A 23,754-nucleotide genomic window follows, 5' to 3' on the forward strand; every position below is an offset into this window, starting at 1 on the left:
CTTGACAGGTGTAGAATAAAAGTTATCTCGCATTAGCTAAACTATAATACGATTGAATAAATGTTATAATATAATGCTTGTGGTTACTTGGGATATCTCCTATTCAAGGAAGTTTCGGGATGTTTTCAGATGAGTTCCATAGCGTTCCAGTTGGTTTAAGGGGTTTCAGAAGTCAACGGAGTTTCAGGGCCTTTCAGGTGGTTTTAGTGGATTTGGGCGTTTTTTAACGATTTTCTGTCGAATGCAGGGTGATTCTGATGGATTTGAAAGACGTTAACCATTGTTCCATGAGGTCATGAAGTTCTTGAGGAAGTCCAAAGTTTGTTTCAGGATTGTTTTGAAGCGGTTTCCGATGGTTCGAGTAAGCTTTTAAGGAGTTTAAGGGATGTATCATCACAATTTGAAGATGAATCGGGGGATTTCAGGAAACTCTCAAGAGAGTTTTATCTCCAGAGGGATTTCAAAGCTTTTCAAGGCAATTCAGGTGGTTTCAGGGGTTTTCTGATTGAACCTAATACCTGTAAACCCCTGAAACCCCATGAAGCCCTCTGTAGTAGCTCCTAAAGGCACACGAAACCCTCGAAAACCAACAGGAGCCTGTTAGAATCCCCCTGAAGCGTACCTGAAACGTCTATTCCCGGAGGCTTCAGGGCTCCTGGAACCCCCTGAAAAAACATTGAAACACCCTAAAATCTGAAATCCCCTAAAATCCTCTGAAATGCCCTTGAATTTATCTGGCTCGTCCATAAAACGTCTTTGAAACTCCTTGGAAAGCCCTTAAACCCTTCTGAATCGTTCAGAGACCATCTGAAATCCCCTGTAGTGCCCATGAAGCCACCTAGGAACGCCCATAAAAATCCTCTGGAACGTTCCTGAAAGCTCTCCCCCCGGAATTCTCCTGGAACATACCTGGAACGGCCCAACCCCTTGAAAACCCGTAGAACGTCTCTGAAACCTCCTGGAACGTTCCACAAAGCCCGAAGCAGGTGCAGGCCTCATATTCTTCTGTGTGCTATCTTTAGGATATGTTGACCATGCTCACTTCCTGAGGACAAAGGGGACAAAGGGAGTGTTAACGTCACCCGAGAAGCTGACAATGGGCAGGGCATGTACATTACATTGATATCTTCCTAAAAGAGCGTATCATGATGCTCGTTGCTGTAAGGCTGCGCCGCTGGAGGATGCAATATACACAGCTTCTTTCTCCTGCCTTTTGGAGATAGCGGAAAGACATAGGGCTTGGCGGCAATGGGAACGGTTAAGTGGGTTGGCGATGTAGCTCTCCCACGTTGACTGTTGGAGGTGGCCCCTAACCTAACCGTAGGCTTACCTTAACCTGTACTGAAGCACCCTGAAATACTCGGAACCCTTTGAAACGTCTTGAAATCTCTCAAAAAACCCCTTTGAGACCCTGTCATAGTATTCCTTAACCTCCCTGAAATTCACCGAAACGCATTGACAGCCTTTGGAAATCCCTTTGAAGCTCTCATGAAAGCCCGTGAAGCACCATGGAACCCCCGAACCCCTCCTGTAATCCTCTAACATTCTTGAAACGCTATGAAACCCTTCTGAAACCCAACTGAAGCCCTCCCGACTGTCACTGAAGCTTCCTGAAACCCTCTAACAACAGGTCGCATTGATTTAGATACCCAACAAAAATCACTCTGAAACCTTCATGAGGTTTCTTGGAAACCCCTGAACACTGATGTGCTCATAGACTTATTAACTGAGAGTTTCCTCCGACATTGACTATTTTGCGTCGTGTGGCAGGCACAAAGATACTCTACGCCCAATAAAGACAAGGAAACCAAGGAGGTTGCGAAACGTTCCTGGACCAACCAGGAATTAAACCCGTCACCCTCAGAATTATCTTGCTGAATACTCGTGCGCTTGCAGCATCGGATACTTACATGGAACGGTAATCAAACGTTAACTGTAATACAAAATTTAGAGATGACATTTTATGTTCAAGCATTAGTGGTAGTCTTTCATGCAATAAAGACAAAAAAAAAAACTTTTACCTTCTATGCTTTGCAATGTGAAAATGTGGGTGAACTTTTTTTTATTCATTTTATGTGTATGCCCAGTCCTTCTCTCACACACATGGCACACTCTTTTATCCAAAAAGCAGCCCTACACCTTCGTAAATGTAAACTGCCTGAATGTCAAAAGGAGAAATGAGAGAGATAAAGTAAGTGTACAGCTGAACAAAAGAAAAACTGGAAGACATGAAAACGAAAGATGTTGAAAAAAGACGCTTCATTTGGACACCTGAGTTGTTCCTAACTGGGATTTGTACTTATGCCTCTCTGGTTCTTAACCGTTCAACGTGTTTGCGATTTAGCCGATCTTGAATATTTATTCCAAACTGTGCTTTGCGAAAACCCATATTCGAAGAGTGCGAGAGTGTGCTGCTCACAAGAAACCGCCACCTTCGCCACCTGCAGCACCGCGATCGCATCGCATTGGGGATTTATTTTAAATTCTCTGTTTTTATTACGCTTCGCATGGGTCGGGTACGGGACGGGACGGGTACCTGCCTACCTATACCTACTTACGTACACATGGGACTGGCTGGCTGGTGTGTGAGGCAAAGACGGCAGAGAGAACCCGTCGTCGTTTATTTTATGCCCAAGCCAAAGCAGGTTTTCGACCAACTCGTTCAACTTCGCCTTGACTGCTGCCAGCCAACCGACCGAAGCGACCCGACCGACCGACACGAGCAGCACGAACTGCGTCAGCTCCTCCAGTCAGTGCTAGTTTAGCCGTGGTGACAATAGACAGCACGGTGTTGTCTTTTCCCGCGATCGAGAAGCGCGCGCGCGAGATCCGAGATATTCTGAATCGTTTGTTGGTCAAGAAAAGTGAAGCGTTGATTGATTCGGACGTGAAGGTCTCCCCAAACAACCGAAAAATTGCCGTGAGATTGATCGATGCGTGTGCCTACGCGCATACATTGTGGTCAGTGCCGCGTTTGGTCACACTGTGGTGATGGTGGGTGCCTCTATAACCCCTTGGAGATTTGTGCAATAATCTACGACGACGGCCGTCAGTGACCTTAGGTTTGAACCGCGCGATTACACTTGCCGCGCCACACTGGCTGGTATGGCGAATCTGAAAAGGCGGCAACCATGACAACGACGTTCCATCGTGATAAATCTGTTTAAGCCATTTGGCCTAGTGCGACCAGCATCAGCAGCCAGAGCCTTTTACTCTCCTAATGGGATGTACGCGAGTGCGAAAGTGATTTTTATATTAAGAAGGTGCTTATTGAGTGCGTGTACTGTGAGTGATCAACACCAAAGCAAGAGCCAAGAGTCGCTACTGGTGATAATGGGAGTTTAATCCAATTTGTGATAATAAATCAGTTCGTTTACATCGCACCGTGCTGCGTTGCGTGAGCTGCAGTAGTGTCTTGATACAATCACGATCCGCCACCTTAACGGAAGAATAGCGGATTTGAACGAGCTTGTAAACGAAATAATAGCAGTCGTCTTAATTTGGAGCTACACGCATGGCGTACACATTGGAGTAGCGGGATTGCCGACAAGAGAGCATTTGTCAAGTGAGTTGTGTGTAGATGATAAGAAGAGCCATCCTCATTCATCTTTGTCCACGGCGTGTTTGTTTTCGATGTGCGTACGCACTATTTGGCAATCTCTTGCACAGTGCTATGTGAGGGGAATAAGGGAGGTGGTAAACTTAAATAAAATCACTGTCGCCATGGATAAGAGTAACTTCCCAGTGATTAAAGAATTCCGTGGAGCATTAGTGAAGTGTTTAAGAGGATACAAAGATCAAACTGTGTTAAGGTGCTGATGGTTGTACACAAGATGGAATATGAAACTTAAGCTATTATAATCTGGCATCTTGTGTGGAGCACGCAACCTTTACGCTTGTGGTATGAATCATAAGGGAATTGACTCAACATAAGCATGAATCATCGAATCGGTATCATCGTTACAGCAAGCTCATGTTGTTTTGTGAATCACTACCGTTTTTTCAGGATAGCATACGCTTGGCAGGTAGGACAATGCTATGCAACATGAATCCGGGGCAATGGTCTCCATTGCGCAAAGGCGAATGATAAGACGCTTCGATATTTTTGTTCTAGTGGCAGCATTTGCTGTCAAAAGAGCTTCTATCTTTCACTTGTATTTTCTGATAAGGCGTCAAGTATCACAGAATAATGGATTTCCCTAAAATAATCATATATCTCTTTGTGCTACTTTCTTCATTACAATCAACTTATGACACATTTGGGAGTATAAAGAAGTTCCTTATAAAAATAGTGTTTATAGATTGATGTTGAATCACCAGTTTGCGATTATTGTTTGAATAAAAAAATGTGTATGAATAGACGCGTCCACACATCAACATTGAATCCTTTTCTATATACTATTTCGATCTTAGTTCTTATAAAAAAGCTGTCATGAATATCGACCATAGATTCAATGGTAGTTGCGACTATACCACACAAGATCATAAAAAAATCTAATTTAGGGTATGGGAACCCTTCTTCAGCCTATGCACCCTACGATTTAAGCATTTAAGCATCAATTGTTCCCGTTCTTTTTGATATCATGCATGCTCACTTCTAACAAAAAATACAAAAAAAAACACAAATAGCGTTTATTAGTTTTGTTTTCGATAGGATGAAAATAGGAGCATTGTGCTAAAGATGGGTTCTGTCCCCTTACGACGAGACATGAAAAACGGTTGATTGAGCTACCGTACTGCATTTGCTTCAGACTAATAAGCATACTTAGTTTGTGAAAGTTGGTGACATTCTATTTTAAGGTTAAATGGTGTCTGCTACGTCAAAATGCAAGTCAACAAAGGCATGCAAAGCGACCCGATGCTTGTAAATAAAGGTATATTGCGAATGCCGAATGCCGTTTGGCCGAATGGGTCGTTTGGCCGAATGCCGTTTGGCCGAATGCCGTTTAGCCGAATTGTGATCAACAAGAATTCAAAGAAGTTTTTGACATTCTATTTGCCAATGTGCTTCTCAGAAATATTTCCTTCTTTCAATCATAGGCTATTCTTTCTAGTTTTGCCATTCAGGGCTTAGCTGGTATTGAAACTGCAAATTTGTTATCAAAGATTTTTCCTTCTTTGAATTATTGGCTGTTCTTTCGAGTTACACTGATACGGAAAATAGTGATTGCAGCTGAGAAATGATAAAGGTTTAATATGCAAAGGATAAAAAATAATAACAAAATCATGCTGTTCAGTTTCAGCAATGTCTACGCAATAACTGGCTTCTTAAGCATTAGTTCATTTTGTGGTTTTCGTCAAAACGCTAGGCCCTCGGGTATACTATTTCATCAACAGTTTTAGCAAAGCATGGGGGAAAATACAGTACAATTAATGCTGATCACTTGGGATTCTTAAACAAGGAAACTGTGGCATTTACCAAATGTGATTTTTTATTTTGAGATTTTTTGAAGTACATAACCGATTTTTTTTATCTTTCTTCTTCGTTTGTACTAAAGCACGACTTGCTTCTTCCAGTCGGTTAGTATTCATGAGTTTTTCCACAGTTATCAAATAAAAGGGGATTGCAGAAGTCACATTAATCACAGTATGATGTTAGTTAAGTGAGCTTGTTGGAGGAGGTCGCAGTAGGCTGTGAGCACTAGCGCCTGCATTTCCATATCGTGTCACATTTTTATTTTCGCAGTCACTGTCACTAGACAGAGTTTCCCGTTTGTCAAAGTGTTCCAAATCTGACTAGAAATTGTGTTTGATGTTTATGCACGTTTTCAGTGGTTGGCATAGTCCAAGGCATAGTCATTGTTTGTTGGGATTGTTGTGAAAAGCTTATAAAAAGAGTTTTTAGGGTTCAGTTTTAGTGTGTGCGTTTTAGTTAATAATGTTCTTGGTGAGTTCATTCCTGCCCAAATTATTGTGCTCTCAATTTCACGAAATATTTTAATTTCCACATAATTATTATATCATTTTTAGGTTTTATAGCAGCTTTTGCATCAATGCTTCGATAATGCATGGTTTTGGAACAAGAATTATTGCTCATGAATACAGATTTATCATACTATTGTAGCCATTTCCAAATACAGTGCGAGAAATAAGTATAAAGACAGAGCCGTTTTTCATACAAAATAATCATGTTTAGGGATCAAAATCTCTTTTTCTAGTGATTCGATTGTTATGGAATTTTGGCTGCAACCTTAAATTAACTAGAATTTTGGCTAGAAATATAAATCATCATCCATGAAAACGTTTTTATCGACTTTTCAGATTCAAATAAACATAAAGACACATTTTTATATGGAAATTGTGTCTTTATATTTATTTGAATCTAAAAAGTCGATAAAAACGTTTTCATGGATGATGATTTACATTTCTAGCAAAAATTCTGATTATTTAAAGGTTGCAACCAAAATTCCATAACAATCGAGTCGTTATAAAAAGAGATTTTGATCCCTAAACATGATTATTTTGTATGGGAAACAGCTCTGTCTTTATACTTATTTCTCGCACTGTACCAACATTCCTGCCCACTCGTGCATAGGTTGCATAGGTAAATAAACAACACCAGTTCCACACTGGGACTATGATAATTGACACTGAGCAAGATTACAAGTGGTAGTCGAAATACGCGTATCTGTCAAAGGATAAACAAAATAGAGCAGAATTTAAAGGTACAACACTTTTTTATTTTATTTTTATTTAAATTTGATACCAAAATGTACCAAAGCATATAAAAACTGCATGACAACTGAGTTTTCGATCAAAAACTCGGAGTTTTTGGCATTGGCATATATTAGTAATTCTTGCCTAATAACGAATAATTCACTATCCTGCTAGCTTGTTACCATCGAATTCTTTCAACACCAAAAATATATATGGCTGGTTCAAAAGACAATATTTTGAGCAATGGACATTAAACTTCTTCTGAGATTCCTTCAATAAAACTTTTAGCAATGCCTTCAGAACCTATTCCAGAGTTTTTTTTTTTCAGAAACTGTTTCGAAAGTTCCATACTGGGGTTACTTTAAAATTCTTCCAAGAATTTCACCAGAAATTCTACTAGGGATTTCTCCAGAACGTTTACGAAGAGCTGTGTACAAGTTTTTGCAGAAATTCCTCCAGGGATTTCTTCAGAAAATCCTTTAGAGATGTACCCTATTTTTTCGTGACTTTTATATATTTTTTCCAAAAAATCCTTCGAAAATTCCTTTAAGCATTCTCTTCAATGATCTTCCAAGAATTTATTCCAAAACATTCTCTGCGGTTTGCTTTAAAAATTTGTCCAGGGATTTTTTATTTTTATTTTTGAAGAACTGTTTTATTCTGTCAGAAAATCCTCCTGGGATTTTTTTTAAATTCTTCCAGGGACTCTTTGAAAAAACATTAGATCCATTCGGGAATTTTCTGCAAGGATTCCTATGGAAACTGCCCTCAGGGTTCCTTCGCAAATTTTCGATGAATTCATTCTGGAAATCTCGCTTGGCTTATACAGTAAATTCGACTAATAATTTCTTCAGAAATATCTCCAGATGTTCCTTCAATGTTTTTTTTTTACAAATTTTTCCAACGATTACGTTGAAAATACTTCCCCAGATTTTTCGATAAATCTTTCATAGACCCTTGCTGATATCCATCCTAGGAATCATTTAAAAAATCTCCCAGGTATTCTTAAAGTCATTCTTTCAAGGACTCCTTAGGAAACTCCTCGTAGATTTACTTTATCATACAGGAAATTCTAAAGAAATGTAGTCAGAAATTCTTTCACCAAATCTTCTAGGGATTTCTTTATGCTTTAGAATTTTCTCCTGAAATTACTCTAAGAACTCCTTAAGAAAGTCTTGCGCGGATAGCATCCAAAAATATTGCATGGTTTCCTTTAGAAAATACTTTAAGAATTCCTTTCAAAAAATCATGCATATATAGTTCCTGAAATACATCTACGAATTTCTTCAGATTTTTTTCATAGAGATTTTTCTATGAACTTTTCAAAGAATTCATCTAGAAAACCTTCCATGAATTTTCTCAGTAATATTTCATTGTTTTTTTTTTATAGTAAGTGATTTACGGATACATTGAGAGTTTTCTCCTGGAATTTCTTCAGAAAATCCATCTATGGATTCTTAAAATACTCCTGTTTTGTTTAGAAATTCTTTCAAGAATTCGATAAGAATTTTCTTCAGATTTTTTTTTCAAAATTTCTTCTGAAATTTCTTTAGCGATACATACTTTTGGAAATATCTTTAGAGACTTCTTCAATAATCCTAGAATAATTTCAAAAATATCAGCAGAGATTTCTTCAAAAGTTGTTCCATGGATTATGTCAGAAGTTGTTCCAGCAGTTCCTTCAGGAATTGCTCAAGCGTTTGCTTCAGAGGTTCCTCCAGAAATTTATTCATGGAAATGGAACCAGGGAATCTTGACCTTGACTAACTAGCTCTGATTTTACCATAACAGCACTAGATATAATTTATCACACATCTTGTCAGTAATCTGCACACTCAATCCTGAATCACCAGTTCGGTTCTTTTTTGACGAAAATAGAACGGCCAAACTATTTCGGTAGTCGATTTTACTGAGGCTCAGTACACTGTCAAAAACTAGTGCAAAAATTAAACAATCCATTATTTCTGTATTCAGCTGTTCTATTTCCGTCAAAAAGTTACCGAACACGGTTATCAAAATAAAGTGCGTGCCAAAGCATTACAATGAACTTTTTATGAAATTTGCAACAAATTTTGGAATTCAATCAGCTGAGTACACGTCAAGATAGTATAAGGCATTTAAAAAAATATATCAAGAATATATTACAATTTTCCGTGAGGAAGTCTAAAGAAATGTTGAAAGAAGTTTGTTAGAAAGCTTTGATGAAAAGTCTGGTGAATGATCAGTTTGCATGCATCCGTCAAAAAGGTTGTCACTGCTGTGTATCGCCTGGGAATCACCCCATCTACTCCGCTCATTGTGATCATCGACAAAGTGAGAGAACTTCAAAAAAAACGAAGTCAGAAAGGGAAGTATGAGATTAAGGTAAATATATTAAACTAAGTATGTCATGAGATGAGCTTTGGAGCTAATATGGGTGCTCTACAACACAATTTACACCCGATTTTTTTTACACTGTCGGATTTTTGCTATAACTTAATCAATTTTGAACCAATTCTCATGAAATTTTGTTCACATGTAGGCACTATTAGTACTATGAGCAAGCAATGGCGCTTGATCCTAGGATTTCAGGCCAGGACATAAGGGGTTAATACCATAAATACCTTTGTCCCATCCCAGGAAGAAGAGAAGCCCCAACGGAGTGACATTACCTTTCTTAGCAACGTCACTCCCAACGTTTTCGCTTCACATTTATTACACATGCGATATGGAGCGACTGACGAGATGTCGCCGTTTCATAGTTCTGTTCAATTGTATTCAATAACGCTGCATAGTAGGCCTGGTCGCTTCAATACTTGTAATACATCTCCGATGCCTTGCAAGTATTGATAATGACAAGAAAAATGGTAGAAGTAGTCGATTCTATCATTTTCCAGGATTCTTTCAATGAATAGCTGTGTATGTGTAGACTAGACTAGACTAGACTAGACATGTAGGCACTATTAGTACTATCCGTGTACAGAAAATTAGGTTAATTGGTTCAAAATTGAATGAGTTACAACAAAAAACGACCCATGCAAAAAAATGAAGTGCTTCGCGTGTCCATAGGCTGAAAACCCCTACATCATAAGTCATCATAATATGTACAAAACAAGTACTGGCCCTCTTAGTAAGAGTTGAAGTAACTAAACTATTGAAACTTTTTAATGTGTTTAAACAAGTTTGAAAATTATTTTTCATCAGGGCCTTACTGACTTGATCGATTATAAGCGAAAAAGAAGATTGACGAAGAAATATCATGGTTGTCATTTGTTTGTTTTCGAATTAGATAAATTTGGATGTGTAGATACTGTGACGCTAATTGAAAGATTGATCAACAAGTTTCAACAATTTCAGAAGTTGACACGATAGCAAAAAGTTTGGAAACCTCTGCCCTAAGGGATAAAAATAATACTCCGAATTACGTTAACTCTAATAATTTTTGAGCTATACAATGAAAAATGTATACTTAAACGAGCTTGGTGGTCCGGGAAGAATGTTCTGGGTTCAATGCCTAGCCCGTCCCTTTCCTCCTTCTTCGTATCTTTTTATATACTTTCTCTCTCTTCTCTACATGTACAACTCAAGTATACATAAGTGACCCGATTTTGTCAGCCCCTTTTCGGAATACATGTTTTGCTCTCCTCAGAAGCCTAAACAATTTTCTATACTTTTTATTCCTGTATGTTATGCACCTTAGCTGTAGTTTGATGGTACACATTAATGAATTGATTAAAGTTTGACCGTAGGGTAACGAGAGCCAATACTTTGTCGCAAAATGGGGCTGACAAAATCGGGTCCTTACTGTATTCATATCGTCGGTTTCTTGCGATAAGGGTACAACTCAAAATTTGTCATTTTTGAGATTTTGATGGCAAATGATGAAAAACTATGCAAGCTTTCGTCTCTCAAAGACCCGTTACGAAATTCATTGAGAAACGCGAGATTTTTGCATTTTCATCAATTTTCCGCAATAAAGGCACAACTCACAATCTGTCAACTTTTTCAATAGTCGATGAAAAAAAGTAATTCAAAATTCATGAATCAGATAGCCCTTCAGTCCCTCTCCGTGATACAACATTCAAAATTCGTTTACTTTTGTCGAACAATGAGAGAAATAAGTGAACTTGTAGGAGGTGCTTTTAGATTACCAATTTTCAAACATTCATTCACATTTTTTTAGTTGTGCCCTATTGCAGGAAACCGATTATATGTTCATAGCCATTGCTAGAACCCGAAACGAATTGACAAAGTAGTTTCCAAGTAGTTTCCCTTCCTTCCGACTTCGACAGCACAGTGGATATAACTCCTACAAGTTATGCAACCGAAAGCAAATTGTGCCGCTGGACCTTCATAGTGATTACTTACTACATAATGTCTACATTACCACACAATATATCACCTTACGAACACTATAAATATCCTCTATCCATCACCGACCGCGACCCAACAACGGTATATCTCAGATCTCCCATCCTTTTAATTTTACAAACAGTCCGTACGGGTTGTGGGAACGCAGAGTGCTCTTGGTCTCTAGTAGCAACAATCATCACATTATAACATTCCTTTCCCTTCCCTTCCTAACTGACTGTAAGGACTTGGCCGACGCAGTTATTGATCAAAAATGTATAAACTGCTCAAATTGCACTTTAAGAATAAGTGGAGCGTTCCAGCTCTGATTCATAACGATTGATGAGCCCAGATGAACCATGGATAAGCCAGATTTAACCTTTTTTTTTGATCGTATGAAATGAAAAATGAGCACTTTATTTTGTCACAAAGAGTTTCAAAAAATAATGGAGACGGAGCACAATTTTAACCCTACATTGTTTTTTCACAAAGATACTCTATTTTAAAGGAAATCAAGGAAATTTCAATTAAGAAAAGATCTTGGGGCAACCAAGCATCAAACTCGTCACCCTCAGCGTGGTTTTACTCAATACTAGCGCTTTTACAACTTTAGTTATTCATAGCTTGTTGGTGTAAATCATAAAATTTCACCAGAATCCAGATGAAAGTTATGTAGACGGCAAAGGGCTGTTTAATGACACGTGAGCCTTCCTTTTGGAAAGCGCAAAGGTGCGTTTTTGCCTTGTATCCAAACTAATAGTCCATACTGAGAAGCATTTAATGATGCACTTTTACCCCAGCACATATTATTAAGATTCTATGGTCACACCACGTTTACTACATATGTAGTGCCGAATGCGTGTTCTGTTCTAAAAAGCACCTGGCGGAGCGTGGCACACGCCAAGAATCGCCGAAATTGGCTTGCATTTTTGCTCGCGAGTTCAGGCGTCCGTTGTTGAGTGCTTGACATCTGCATCGAAGGCAAGCTGCACCCATTCCATCCATCATCATCACCACTAGGTACTGTTATGGCACGATCGCTTGCACTTGGGGGAAGTTTAGAGAGGGTCGGGTGACTTGATGTATTGATTATCTTCTTTGCCGTCGTGGACCTTGAAGTGTGTGCTAGGAAGGTGCCACATATGGACGCAATCGATAGGTGCGGCAAAGCAAACGCACAGGCGCAGCTTCCACTGAATGCGTAATTTGATATTCTGGTCGCGTGCACGCACTTATCTGATCGTTGATTTCGGAGGAGCATTGTTATTCATTGCGGCCCTGTTGTAATCGTTTGCTTTAGTGCCATATTGCACGACGGTCGCGCCATCCCAGAGACATCAGTATTCATTGTGCCTGCGAGAGGAGATTTTGAGTGACTTAACTTCTCACATCTCCGAAGGGCTATCAACCTTCCAAGTGCGCGTCAGATCGCATCTGTGCTATATCTTGACTCATGACAACACTACTGGGCACTTGAGTGAGGCCATCTAATTAGACACTCGTCGATGTTTCTGCACACGCAATCAAACAGAATTCTTCAAATGCCAACCCAACCGCTGGCGCTGGCTGACGTTGGTTAAGGCTGATGTTGCGGAGTGCACTAGGGCAGGGCAATTACGAATTTGATGGTGGCAATTGGGGCGCACTTAATTCGACATAAGAAGCCGCAGCAAATCCCCTGCATGCCACAATTGCAACAACTTAATCATTCAATTAATACCTTTCTCGCAATCGACTGCAATCAGCCAGAAGGGGGAGGGATGAAAAAGTAAGAGAAGTGTTTTAGCTAAACGAAGCGCGACGAAGCGCACTAAATGAACTCTGACGGATCTGCGCGGTTTGCGAATTGCGTGGTAAAACTAGACTTACTGGATTCTCATCGACTTCCATCAAGGGGCAGGGCTGGGTGATCAGCGAAGAGTTGTCGCATGTTTTTGTTCCATTCACTCTCTCTTGCGCGAGCGCGAGCGCTAACTACCCTAGTTGTTGGCCCAGAAACACATAAAAAGTCGAACGCCAACATCCGGAAATTGCTACTTTGGCGCAAAAGATGAATTAAACGTTCGCTTTCCACAACAACCAGCCAGCAGGCAATCCGAATGCTCGCGGTGATGGATGCCGCCGAGCTGATGCATGGGAAGCAGTTGTTTCAATAATTCATGCGACAAACAAGCGCGCGACGTTTTACACCTCCGCCTTGCGCAGAGGGCCAAGTGTGTTTAAAGTGTGTCAAAACGCATGTTTGTTTTGACGCACAGCCAAAGCCGGTTGATCGCGTGCTGCGAAGTGCAACGGAGGTTTTTTTTCTTCTCGTTGAGAGATTTTCACCTACTGGGAAATCTGAAGTTGGTAGAGCGACGCCATGGGCTTATAAGGGTGTCTATACACATTTTTTTTTTCAGCTGTAAAACCCACTAAGCTTAGTAGGTAAGGACGTTGGATAGCCAAACCGAGTGCGACATGTTCTCGACATCTTAGTTCAGGGTAAGCCTGTGCGCAAGAGAGATAGTGTGATAGGCCATTTTCGTTCGTCATCTAGTGAGCGCTAAACTTTGTTATTGTTGGTCTGGATAACTCCTTCTGGTCAAGCTACTGGCCTATCTAAGCATTCGAGGACCTAATCCTTGAAGATGTTCTTACCGTCGTGGTTAGGGCAGCAGTCGGAATCGCGTTGAAGCTGCGCGTAGAAAGAGTCTTTGTTATAGTCAATGTGCTTTCGAAGCAATGGCTTAGCGTGGTTCAAAAAATCGTTTATGCTCCACACCGATTATTCGATTTGTAACCAGATTCTATGCCTTCTCCCAAAATTTGAGCTCATTTGGTTGAAAATTGAGAGTGCACAAGCCCTTCAAAGTTTGTATGAGAATTACTATGAGAAAATGATGTTTTTGATTCAATCGACCATAGCATTTCCCCAAGTGCCCTAGAGGATTAGTTGACCCTTGGTACTTCTAGGCTACTCTATCAGCTACAATTTTGTCGAAGATCGCATTCAAATCGGATGCCTCATTAATTAGTTATCGATTTGTATCCAACTGGACAAACTTTAGCAATGATCCTCCAGCTTCCCAGCAGGCAACATTGCTGCACATGGCTCCAAAGATAGCACACTGAAATCATGGCTACTATGTTTCACTGCAAAATGCAGTGATGCCCGACGATTAGTTTAACCATCATGAGTAAAGATTTCGATTCTGGATAAAAATCGATAACTAATTAATGAGGCATGCGATTTGTATGCGGTCTTCGGCAAAGTTGTAGCTGATAGAGTAGCCTAGAAGTACCAAGGGTCAAGGCTATGCACGTTGATTATGCTAATGCTGAAAAAATGGCGCTCGATTCTTATCCTGCATATTCTTTCGTTACTCGGCCACCAACCGATCACGCTTCTCTGCTATCGCCCAATACGATAATAGCTGTTTCCAGCGCACGTGTGTTGCGCAGATCTTTAGATGAAGGGCGACGATACCCGTATACTTGATTTCGAACCAGCAAGGGTTACACGAACGAGCCTAATCAGTTTCGTCGGAAAACCGTGTTCTACCATTATCGGCTATCCCTCATTTCGTCTCACAGGGAATACTGATCGTTATAATTCTAAAATACATCTTCATGTAAAAACTTCAAACGTTTATTACATAGTCAGTATTTGCGGTGGGTTATAATTTTGGCATTTTATATCTATAGCTAAAGGTTACAAATTTTAATCTTCTTGAAACAAAAGGAACCCAACCAAATCCAGATTGAGTTTAAAAAGGGCGAAAGTAACATGAGCGAATTCTCTCCATCGACTCTCTCTTCTTCAAATTAAAGTATGGTTGCACTTTTTGGTCATAAATCGCTAGGTTGCGATGCAATCTAACATCTATGTGTTAAAAAGTTCGATTGAATTTGCATCTTGTCACTTTAACTTGCAGAAGAGAGAGTCGATGAAGAAAAATATATCGTGTTACTGTCGGCCTTATTTAAACTCAATCTAGAAATAACGAACTAATGAAGATGTCTGCACCATGTTTGCTGGCCCTCAAGTTCGACCACGATCGAATCAAATAATAAACCTCCACCTGCCCATCCCTACACATGTCCAGGTGCTAAAAGAATGAGAAACGCCGATCCGCGTCGTCATCGTTGTGCTGTGTTGTCCTAAGAACCGGTGAAGAAAACCATGAAAAAAATAACAGCTCCATAGTTTCGGTTGTCGCTCGCTCGATGGCCCAGAAGCCACCATATCGAAAGTGTAAACGAAGAAAAGAAACCGAATGCATATAATTTGGTACAACAAATCATTAGAAACGATGTTGTCCCTCGTTGCCTTCCAGCCTGCCAGCCGGCCGGTGTCAGCAGCAGCAGCAGCCGGCTGCTCGCTCCTGTAGTGGTGGATTAGGTTTCATGTCGTTTTAGTTACTGCGGGCTGTCCCGAACTAATCCGCCACCGCTATTCGTAGACAAATATTTGAAATAGTTTTCGTCGTCATCGTCTGCCTAATCAAATACCTACATAACTAACGTTTTGATATCGTTTCTTCTCTTTCAGACCTACCAGCACCGTTCTAATCAGCCGTTACGGTAAGTGTTATGGACCTTGAGAGAAATATTAGAATTATGCAAATGCTTTGTCCATTTGGGTCATGTTAGACCGGGTCAGCCAAAGATTAAGATGTTCGAAGACTATCCGGGACGGTTCGTCCTAGGATTCCTCCCTTATGAATTACTCTTGATTCTACCTGGGATTTCCTATCGTATTTTTCTAAGAATTTCTCCAGGAATTCCAACCGGGATTCTTTGCAGGTTCCTCCAGAATGCTTTCAGTTATCCTGGAATATCTTTAGAAATGGAGCGGATCTGGTGTGGTGGTTAGAACACTTGACTATCACGCCGAGGACCTGGGATCGAATCCCACTCCCGACATACTCACAAAATGTGGGTTCTTCCTTCGGAAGGGAAGTAAAACGTGGGTCCCGAGATGAACTAGCCTAGGGTTAAAAATCTCGTTAATACAGACAAAAAAAAAAAAATCTTTAGAAATGTCACCTAGATTTACGTCAAAGATGCCTCCAGGGATTCTTTCGCAGATTCCTCCCTGGATTCCATAACTGATTCTACCTGGGATTGTTTTGGGGATTTCCGAGTTTTTCCGGCATTCTTCCTTCGGGGATTTCTTCCGGCATTCTTCCCGGGATTCTTTAATTGTTTTTTCCTGGGTTTCTTCTTCGTATTTCTCCTGGGATTCTTCCTCTCGGAATTCCTTTAGGTACCTTTCGGAATTCCTCCAATGACTTATGGGGCTTCCTCACTGGATTTATTCTGAGATTCTTTCATTGATTCCTTTAGACATTTCTCTCCGGGTTTCTTCCAGATTTTTTTGTGACTCCTCTCGAAGGGCTTTTGAGAAATTCTGTCATGTAATTCTTATGGATTTTACAAGCGATTACTACTGGAATTGCTTGAGAAAATAAACTTAGCATTGCTTCAGGCATCCTTAGGGAATTCTTTCAGAGATTTTCTTAGAAATTTCTTCCGAGATTCTTTCCAGGACTCCTTCCAAATATGTGTCGGGATACCCCCAGGATTTTTTTTTTCGAGATACCTCCAGGGATTCATCCTAGGATTCTTCCAGAGATTCCTTCCCATGTTTTAGAGGTTCCTTTCTGAATTTCTTCCGGTATTCCTTGATTGTTCTTCCCATAGTTCCTTTAAGTACTCTTCCGGGAATCTTTCGGGGATTCCTCACGAGATTCTTTGTGGGTTTTTTTTAGCCGTTTCTATTAAAATTTCGTATTCTTTCAGAATTCTTTTAAAGATTTCTTCCGAGTGTTTTCATGGGATTCTAACTGGATATCTCCCGAAACATCTCTAAGGATTTCTCCCGGGACTTCTTCTGGGTTTGTTCCTGAAACTATTTGAAGGATTCCTCAAAACATTCTTCCTAGGATTACTCCCACGAGTTTTCTTAGGACTTGGTTCTTCCAGATAACTTGACCAGGATTCCTCTGTGAGGATTACTCAATAATGGGGAAGGGGATTCTTTGCCAGTTTAACGAGCCATGTATTAGGTATGGGAAAACAAGCTGCATGAGCCAGAAGAATGTCAAAAATTGCCAAACAAATAGAACGTCATGTATGGATTCTCTCTTACGAAGACATACCGGCCCAACTAGAACTCGAATCCAATATACGTATTAGTTCCTGGCGTAATGCCTAAATCGGTTCTTGAAAAAGCAATTAGAACTCAACACTGCTAATGGGTATCGAATAGCAGGTAAACTGCTAACAATTCATTGAGCATTGCTTCAGCTAAGAAAGCTCCAATTAACACTAATGATAATCCGATCGTCTACTGAAATGGTGCGATCCACAAGTATCGAATTACTGACTCCTTCCAGGTGGTGAGTGATACTTAGCAGCTCCTCATAAGCGTTAACAACATGCGAACGCTGAAACCTTACATGACGTGCATTTTACTGTTTCTATGTGTAGACGAATGAGGAAATAAACGTAGGTTCAGGCTTTAAACTTTTTGAAAAATTAGTCCCTGCTTTTTAAAAAAGAGCAATACTATTTCTTCTTTGTTTTGTAATTTCACCATTTTCATTTGACTTATTGTCACAGATTTCCTTGCCTCAAATTCTTATAAAAATACTCATAATAAGATGCCATTGCATATTTTTTCTCTTAAAATTTCTTTCCTAAACTTTCTACTCATTTGTGAAGCGAACCTGGTGTTATTCTATCAGAAGTTTTCTATAACTACAAAAAGACAGGCATACATTTGAACGTGATAACCTCTATAAGCCTGACGGTGTTATAAGCCACTGTGTTCACTAGGTGTACTTCTCCACCTTTCTTTACTCTTCCTGAATTGTGAACTTTCAACTGTAAACCGTAAATCACGTTGGTGTAAACGAGTGTAGGCTTCTACTTTGGGAGTCACATTACCGTATCGTAAGTATTAGAGCTGTGCGCTATTTTTCATGGCCTACCTACTGCCAGCGTCGCCATGAGCTTCAACCGATCGTCGTCGTGGTCGCCGTCGCCAGGGAACAAAGGAGCTTATGCCGGGGCAAAGCCTACTTTACCTGTCAAGTTGATGTCAACTGGCGATGTGCGGCTGACTCCGAGTCCGAAGACAGAAGTTAGCCCGCGCAATTTATGACATTTTACATCTTATTTTATTTCTCTTTGGGAGTGTTGGCATCCGCGAGTTTCATTATTAAATTATGATGCGATTGGCATTGCCGCTGCACACGTCGTTTGCATGCAAATGTGACAGTTTTTGCGAGTCTCGCGTGTGCGCGGGATGGTATGAAGACCAAGAGAGAGAACCAAATGCAAAACTACCACGAGTGCCGCATCGCGCTTTTGTTTTTAGCGCTAATAGTCACTTTTTCGTATTCTATTTTCCGTATACACATTGGTTTTTGGATACCCCATTAGCATAAGGGTAGGGCAATGATTGTTTATGTTTATTTTTCTAACTGCGAGCTGAACTGAAAATTTCAATGCAAATCCGATGTCGTCGTCACATCAGCACTTCATACATTGCGCTTCGACAGTCACAACTTTGAAGCAGCAGCGCGGTAGATTTGTTGCAGCTTGTACCTAAGCCTCTCGCCTGCTGTGTGTATCTTCCGCACCCGCCAGAAGCGATATCTATGTCCAACCATCTATCTATCTATGCTAGGTGCCCAGGTATTGTGCGCGCATAGCTAATGCAGTTCCAAATTCAAGGTGAGGCGGCTTATTGTGCCGAACTATTTGTGTGTTTGGTGGAAGCTATAAAACCGCTAATGAGACACCAGAAAATTGTGAATGGGTGCCCACTACCGTTCCTCCGGTGACCGACCAGTAGTGTGACGGGGCTCGTCTAACTATATATCTAGTCAGTGTCATTGTCAAGTCCAAAAGCTGAACGGTGGCGCGGCGACGGCGGCGGTGATGGCCATAGCCGGTGCGTGTGAAAAACGAAGCTCATCGATGTGACTTGTTGTGACTACTGATGTTATTTTCCAATTGTGTTTGATGGCACAATTAACACAATGTATTGGGCTTAATTTGCGTATAATTGTGCCACACGGTAGTTTCGATTACCGGCTTTGAAGTTTGTTCCGCTTATTTTCTATAGAAAATGGATCAAATTAGGAATCTGGAACACGATTATAATAAGGGAATAGCGGTAGTGATATTCAAAGCCGAAGGTTGTAAAGTGGGTTTGTTCTATAGGTACAGTGGACTTGCTTCCATCTGTAGAAACTAGTATCGAGGACTGATACCGTGTACACAGCAATTTGTTATAAAACTCTATCAGCTTGCCCACAGAAGAACTTGTCGACCAGGGGACTCCACCTGCCCTGGACCTTGCCGAAGGGCCCTTTCCATCCACGGAGTAGGATTCACCCCTGTATATCGACACCACGGCAGCGATGCTATCAGGATATTCTCCGCGCGGCCACTTATTCGACAAATGGGACGAGTTCGACCGCAGGGCACCGGTGTGACCTACGTAGCTGACTCCAAACCCTTGTGCGATAGCCGATATAACGGCATTCTACAGAGCTCGTTTCTACGCATCCTCAGAACAAGATTGTCTGGAGTCGTGTGAACAGAACGTGTTCCACCGTTCCTCTAAAGCTGCACAAACCAGGCACTCGGAAGATCCCGCATGAACGAAACGGTGTAGATATTGTGAAAAGCAATCATAAAAAGCAATTTATGGCACAAATTTCCCAAATGGAGGAGAACGTGCCTCTGGAGCTGACCTACTGATACCTGATACTTCTCTATGACGCCTCTGGATCGAACAAACTACTCTCGGAATCAACCTGTGGGTTCACATCCAGTGATGATACAGAGCGCAACGTGTGACACGGTAGTGTCAACGTCTACACAAATCATCGCTTGCTGGTCCAACTTTCGGTTATAAACTATCATCACCTCAGTTTTGTGGTGAGCCAATTCCTCATTCTCTCTTCTTCAACTGTGAACGACTGTCAATTCCACTACTCCGATTGATTCATCGTAGACCCTCAGCGAAATGCCACGCCTACCGGGAACTCTAACCTCAATATCTCGTCCTTAATGACATCCCATACCACAGGGGTAGGATGCAACCTTACGGGACTCTTGAGGTTGTTGAAGCACTTCCGGCCCACCTCTGTGTCGTAAACTAGTACTCAAATCTGTAAATAACTTCCGAGAATCTTGTACAAGTACCCGGGTATCTCCAGATCCAACATCCAGAGCCACAGCGAATGCCCTACTCTTACATTAGAAAACGCTATGTTGGAGGTCTGTGTAGCTGGCAAGATAACGTCTACGGTCGACTTCCCTTTCCGGAAGCCGAACTGGTTACTCGAGGGCCATTTATACACTCGGTGTACTTCATTGAGGATGATCATCTCCAGCACATTCTCCATCGTGTCTATCAAGCATATTAGTCTACGTCTACATGTATGACGACAGGTTTACGGGTGGTTTTTCCGCCTTTGACAATAGTGACAGGCTCTGGCGATTCCAAACTCCCTTATGCAGGCATTTCAGCATAGCAAATCTAAACATCCCAGAAGCCTCTGCAATTGGCACGTTTCAGGACAGATTTGGAACTTCGTATGGACCTGGGGTTTCACCTACGCTAAAGGATTTTGCATTCTTCGCAAGTTCCTCATCGGTGACCATCCTCTCGTCATCAGTCCCAGTCTTCAGTGGTCCCACGAAAGAAAACCAAGGACTCGGGTCATGATGCGAGAAGTACCCCTCAATGATTCGCTCTACTATCTCTGGAGACTGCTTGACGGGAGCCATTACACCTCGTTTCTTGGCCATCTCGATCCTGTAGGTACCACCCCATAGTTTCATACTGGTACTCTGCTAGAAGTCTTCAGAGCAAGCCTTTTTGATTGCACTTATCTTGGTCTTAAGTGCGACCTCGATAGCTGGAAACTGCACCCGTCGATTATCTCTGTTTTTACGTACTCGCTGCATACATCGCCGCATATCACGTAGACAGACAAGGCTCAGGTTTACAAAACCTTAAGTCCAACAGTACGCTGATGTTCTAATATTCTTAAGGTGGACGTCCCTACACATGGTGGCATCATATGCATGCATGCTATAGCACTGCTGGCAGCTGGTCACCGCTAAGACCGAGTAAGTCTCGCTCACGGCGGTGCGCTCCTCTCAATATCTCGTCAACGAAACGATGGCTTGTCTGCAGCCTGGTCACCTCAGCCAGCTGGCTGCAGTTAACCTTTCAGGACGCGCGCCTGTGTTAATGTAGTTGATACTGTAGTGAAGCACTAGGTGGTCGCTGTTGGTACAAGCTTTGTCTTCGCTCCAGTTCGAACTACTTGCTGGGCCAGAATTACTAATTGTTACGTCGTACTTTTGGTGCGACGTTGCCAGTAGAAATATACAATGCTCGAATCTACATCGTGCATTGGCACTGTCCTCCTTTGACACCGTTCACCTTGGCGTCCACAACGTCCTCGTAGGATGTGACCACGGATTTCCCGGAACAAATCAAACACTGGGGCGTTCGTGCAGCCTTGTGCCTTATGACCGTCATCTCCACTTCGTCCACATCTCCGCATGTCTACAAATAATAAGTTGGGGTCAATATGACTCAGAAAGGCACGCTGGACGTGCACTACACCAGCGCGGGGCGCCAATCCTAACATCCTAGGAGGGTTAAAGGTTTTCAACTTACAATTTACCTCGCCGATAAAACCAAGGACGTTGCATTGTTTCTCCAAAAAGACTTCCAATGTTCAAGGCACAACATACGCATCGGCACATTGTTTGGGCGCAGCAGTGCACCTAAGACTGCTGCATCCAAAATGTGTTTCATGTAAATTAAATCGATCTAGCTTCCCATCGGGCGACTAACAACGTACAGAGGCTCGGTGTGGAACAACCCGTGCATGTCCGGAAAGTATTTACTGTAATTTAATTCGATGCATGATGACATGTTTTCACGGTCGAGCTGCACGTGTTTGACACGAAGGAGGGGACATTGCCAAAGGTGAAGAAAGTATAATGGGTATATATTTATGATGGAATATAGAAATTGTTCCGGCCAAAGAAGTGAAATTCTTGACATGTGTACATAGCGGTCACCTGATAGGGCACATGGCCCAACAGGTCCATAGGTCATTCGTTCGACTCGTAACATCGGAACCTGTGGCTGAGAAAGCAAAGGTTTGGCCTGCCGTATGCCGAAGGGCCGTGATTTTTCAACTCATACCATTTACGGTTGCGGTCAGGGTGAGTGATCTGTTAGACATGTGACTATCTCTGTACCTACCTGTACGCCATTTCCTAGTCCAGTTCCATGTGCTTCCGAATGCACGGTAAGCTCATATGGAAACGTGGGCTGCAACTGGTTGGTAGGTAAATGTGGGCAGGTCGGCACAACTTAGCTAAGGGCTTGAGCTTTTGCCACCTACGAAGCTACAGCGCGTCGTTGGTCGGTCGGCAGCAACGAACCGGTAAAACACCATGAACGCTCTGTTCTCTTCCGCAAAAGATCCGTATCGTGGCAGGTGAAAACCTACTATTAGGGTATTAATCTCCACACTACATCATCGCGCTTAGGTTCGGTTCGCTCTGTTCATTGTTCTGTGGGCGAGATTTAATCAAAACTGCACTTGAGCGAACCCTGAACGGCGACCACCACGGACGGTGGGCTCTGACCAGACCGGACCACGGCTTCTTATGTTTTCGTTTGCGTAAGGCCTAGTCCGAAAGAGGCAAAAATTGCATACGCAGACAGATGCTTCCATTAGCAATAATTACCATATTTTGGGGTCAGCACGAATTAAAAGGCTTTGGGAAGACTTCGCAGATATGGTCACGATCGCGATTGGACGTTTGTTAAATGGTAGTTACTGCTAGCTGTTTCTTCCGAGATTGACGTTGTGATTTCATGCTTACCCTAGTAGCAAGTTTATTTCTGCTCAATTAGTTCAACAGATATGGCTATTTGGCGAGTGACATTTAGACCTTTTACAGTAATTGAAAAAGTCTTGGATATTTCTTGACTGAAGTAAGTAAGACCTAATGGGATCTTACGGAATAAGAATTTGTAAATAAGTGCAAGCAAGTTTTATGAAAGCAAGTTATTTATTTTGTGCTCGGTAAATGCACATTTATGAACCAAGAAAGCACCTTTTCAACCTTTTTTGTATCACGCTAACTATCACCTTTGGGTGAGTGGTAAAAAATCAAACGGAAGGCATGAACACATCAATTGCTCGCCTCAAAGCTACCTCCATCAGATAGTGCGCACCATGAATGACGACGACGACGAGCGAGCGAGCAATAATAATGATGAATGTATAAACTAGACGCGGTCGTAAAAAAGCGAAAAATTGAAGGTAATGATTAGCGGCGTCGGTGGTGTAGTGGTAAGCGTGGTTGCCTCTCACCCCAGTCGGTCTAGGTTCAATCCTAGTCGACGCCGTCGGTATTTCTGAGACAAAAATATCTGATCACGCCTTCCCTCGGATAGGAAGTAAAGCCGTAGGTCCCGGCCCATGTGTTGATGGGTTCGATATGTAGGGTGTCGGGTGTGTGTGGATGTCTCCCTGACCGTCCGTGTTTAGGCTTAGTACCAGAAATAGGCGGACGTTAAACTAGAGCTGATGCCGAACGGTGTCGGCTCGCCAGAAATAAGAAGAAGAAGGTAATGATTTATATTTAAGCTTCGTGATGTTTTTGTATACCTTTCCGCACACGCGCCTTTACCCGGCTTCCTCTTGTGTGGTGCAGCAC

General features: G+C 41.7%; 1 long non-coding RNA gene across 1 annotated transcript in view; it reads left to right on the plus strand.

Annotated features, from left to right (window-relative positions):
* Positions 1–2,221: 2,221 nt before the first annotated feature.
* Positions 2,222–23,754, plus strand: part of LOC134284396 (uncharacterized) — a 38,071-nt gene continuing 16,538 nt past the window's right edge. The window contains exons 1-2 of the long non-coding RNA XR_009995771.1: positions 2,222–3,565; positions 15,521–15,552. This is a non-coding gene — a long non-coding RNA (uncharacterized LOC134284396). The remainder of the gene's footprint in view (positions 3,566–15,520; positions 15,553–23,754) is intronic.

This window comes from Aedes albopictus, unplaced genomic scaffold (genome assembly GCF_035046485.1).
Source record: "Aedes albopictus strain Foshan unplaced genomic scaffold, AalbF5 HiC_scaffold_100, whole genome shotgun sequence".
Classification (NCBI taxonomy): Eukaryota; Metazoa; Arthropoda; class Insecta; order Diptera; family Culicidae; genus Aedes; species Aedes albopictus.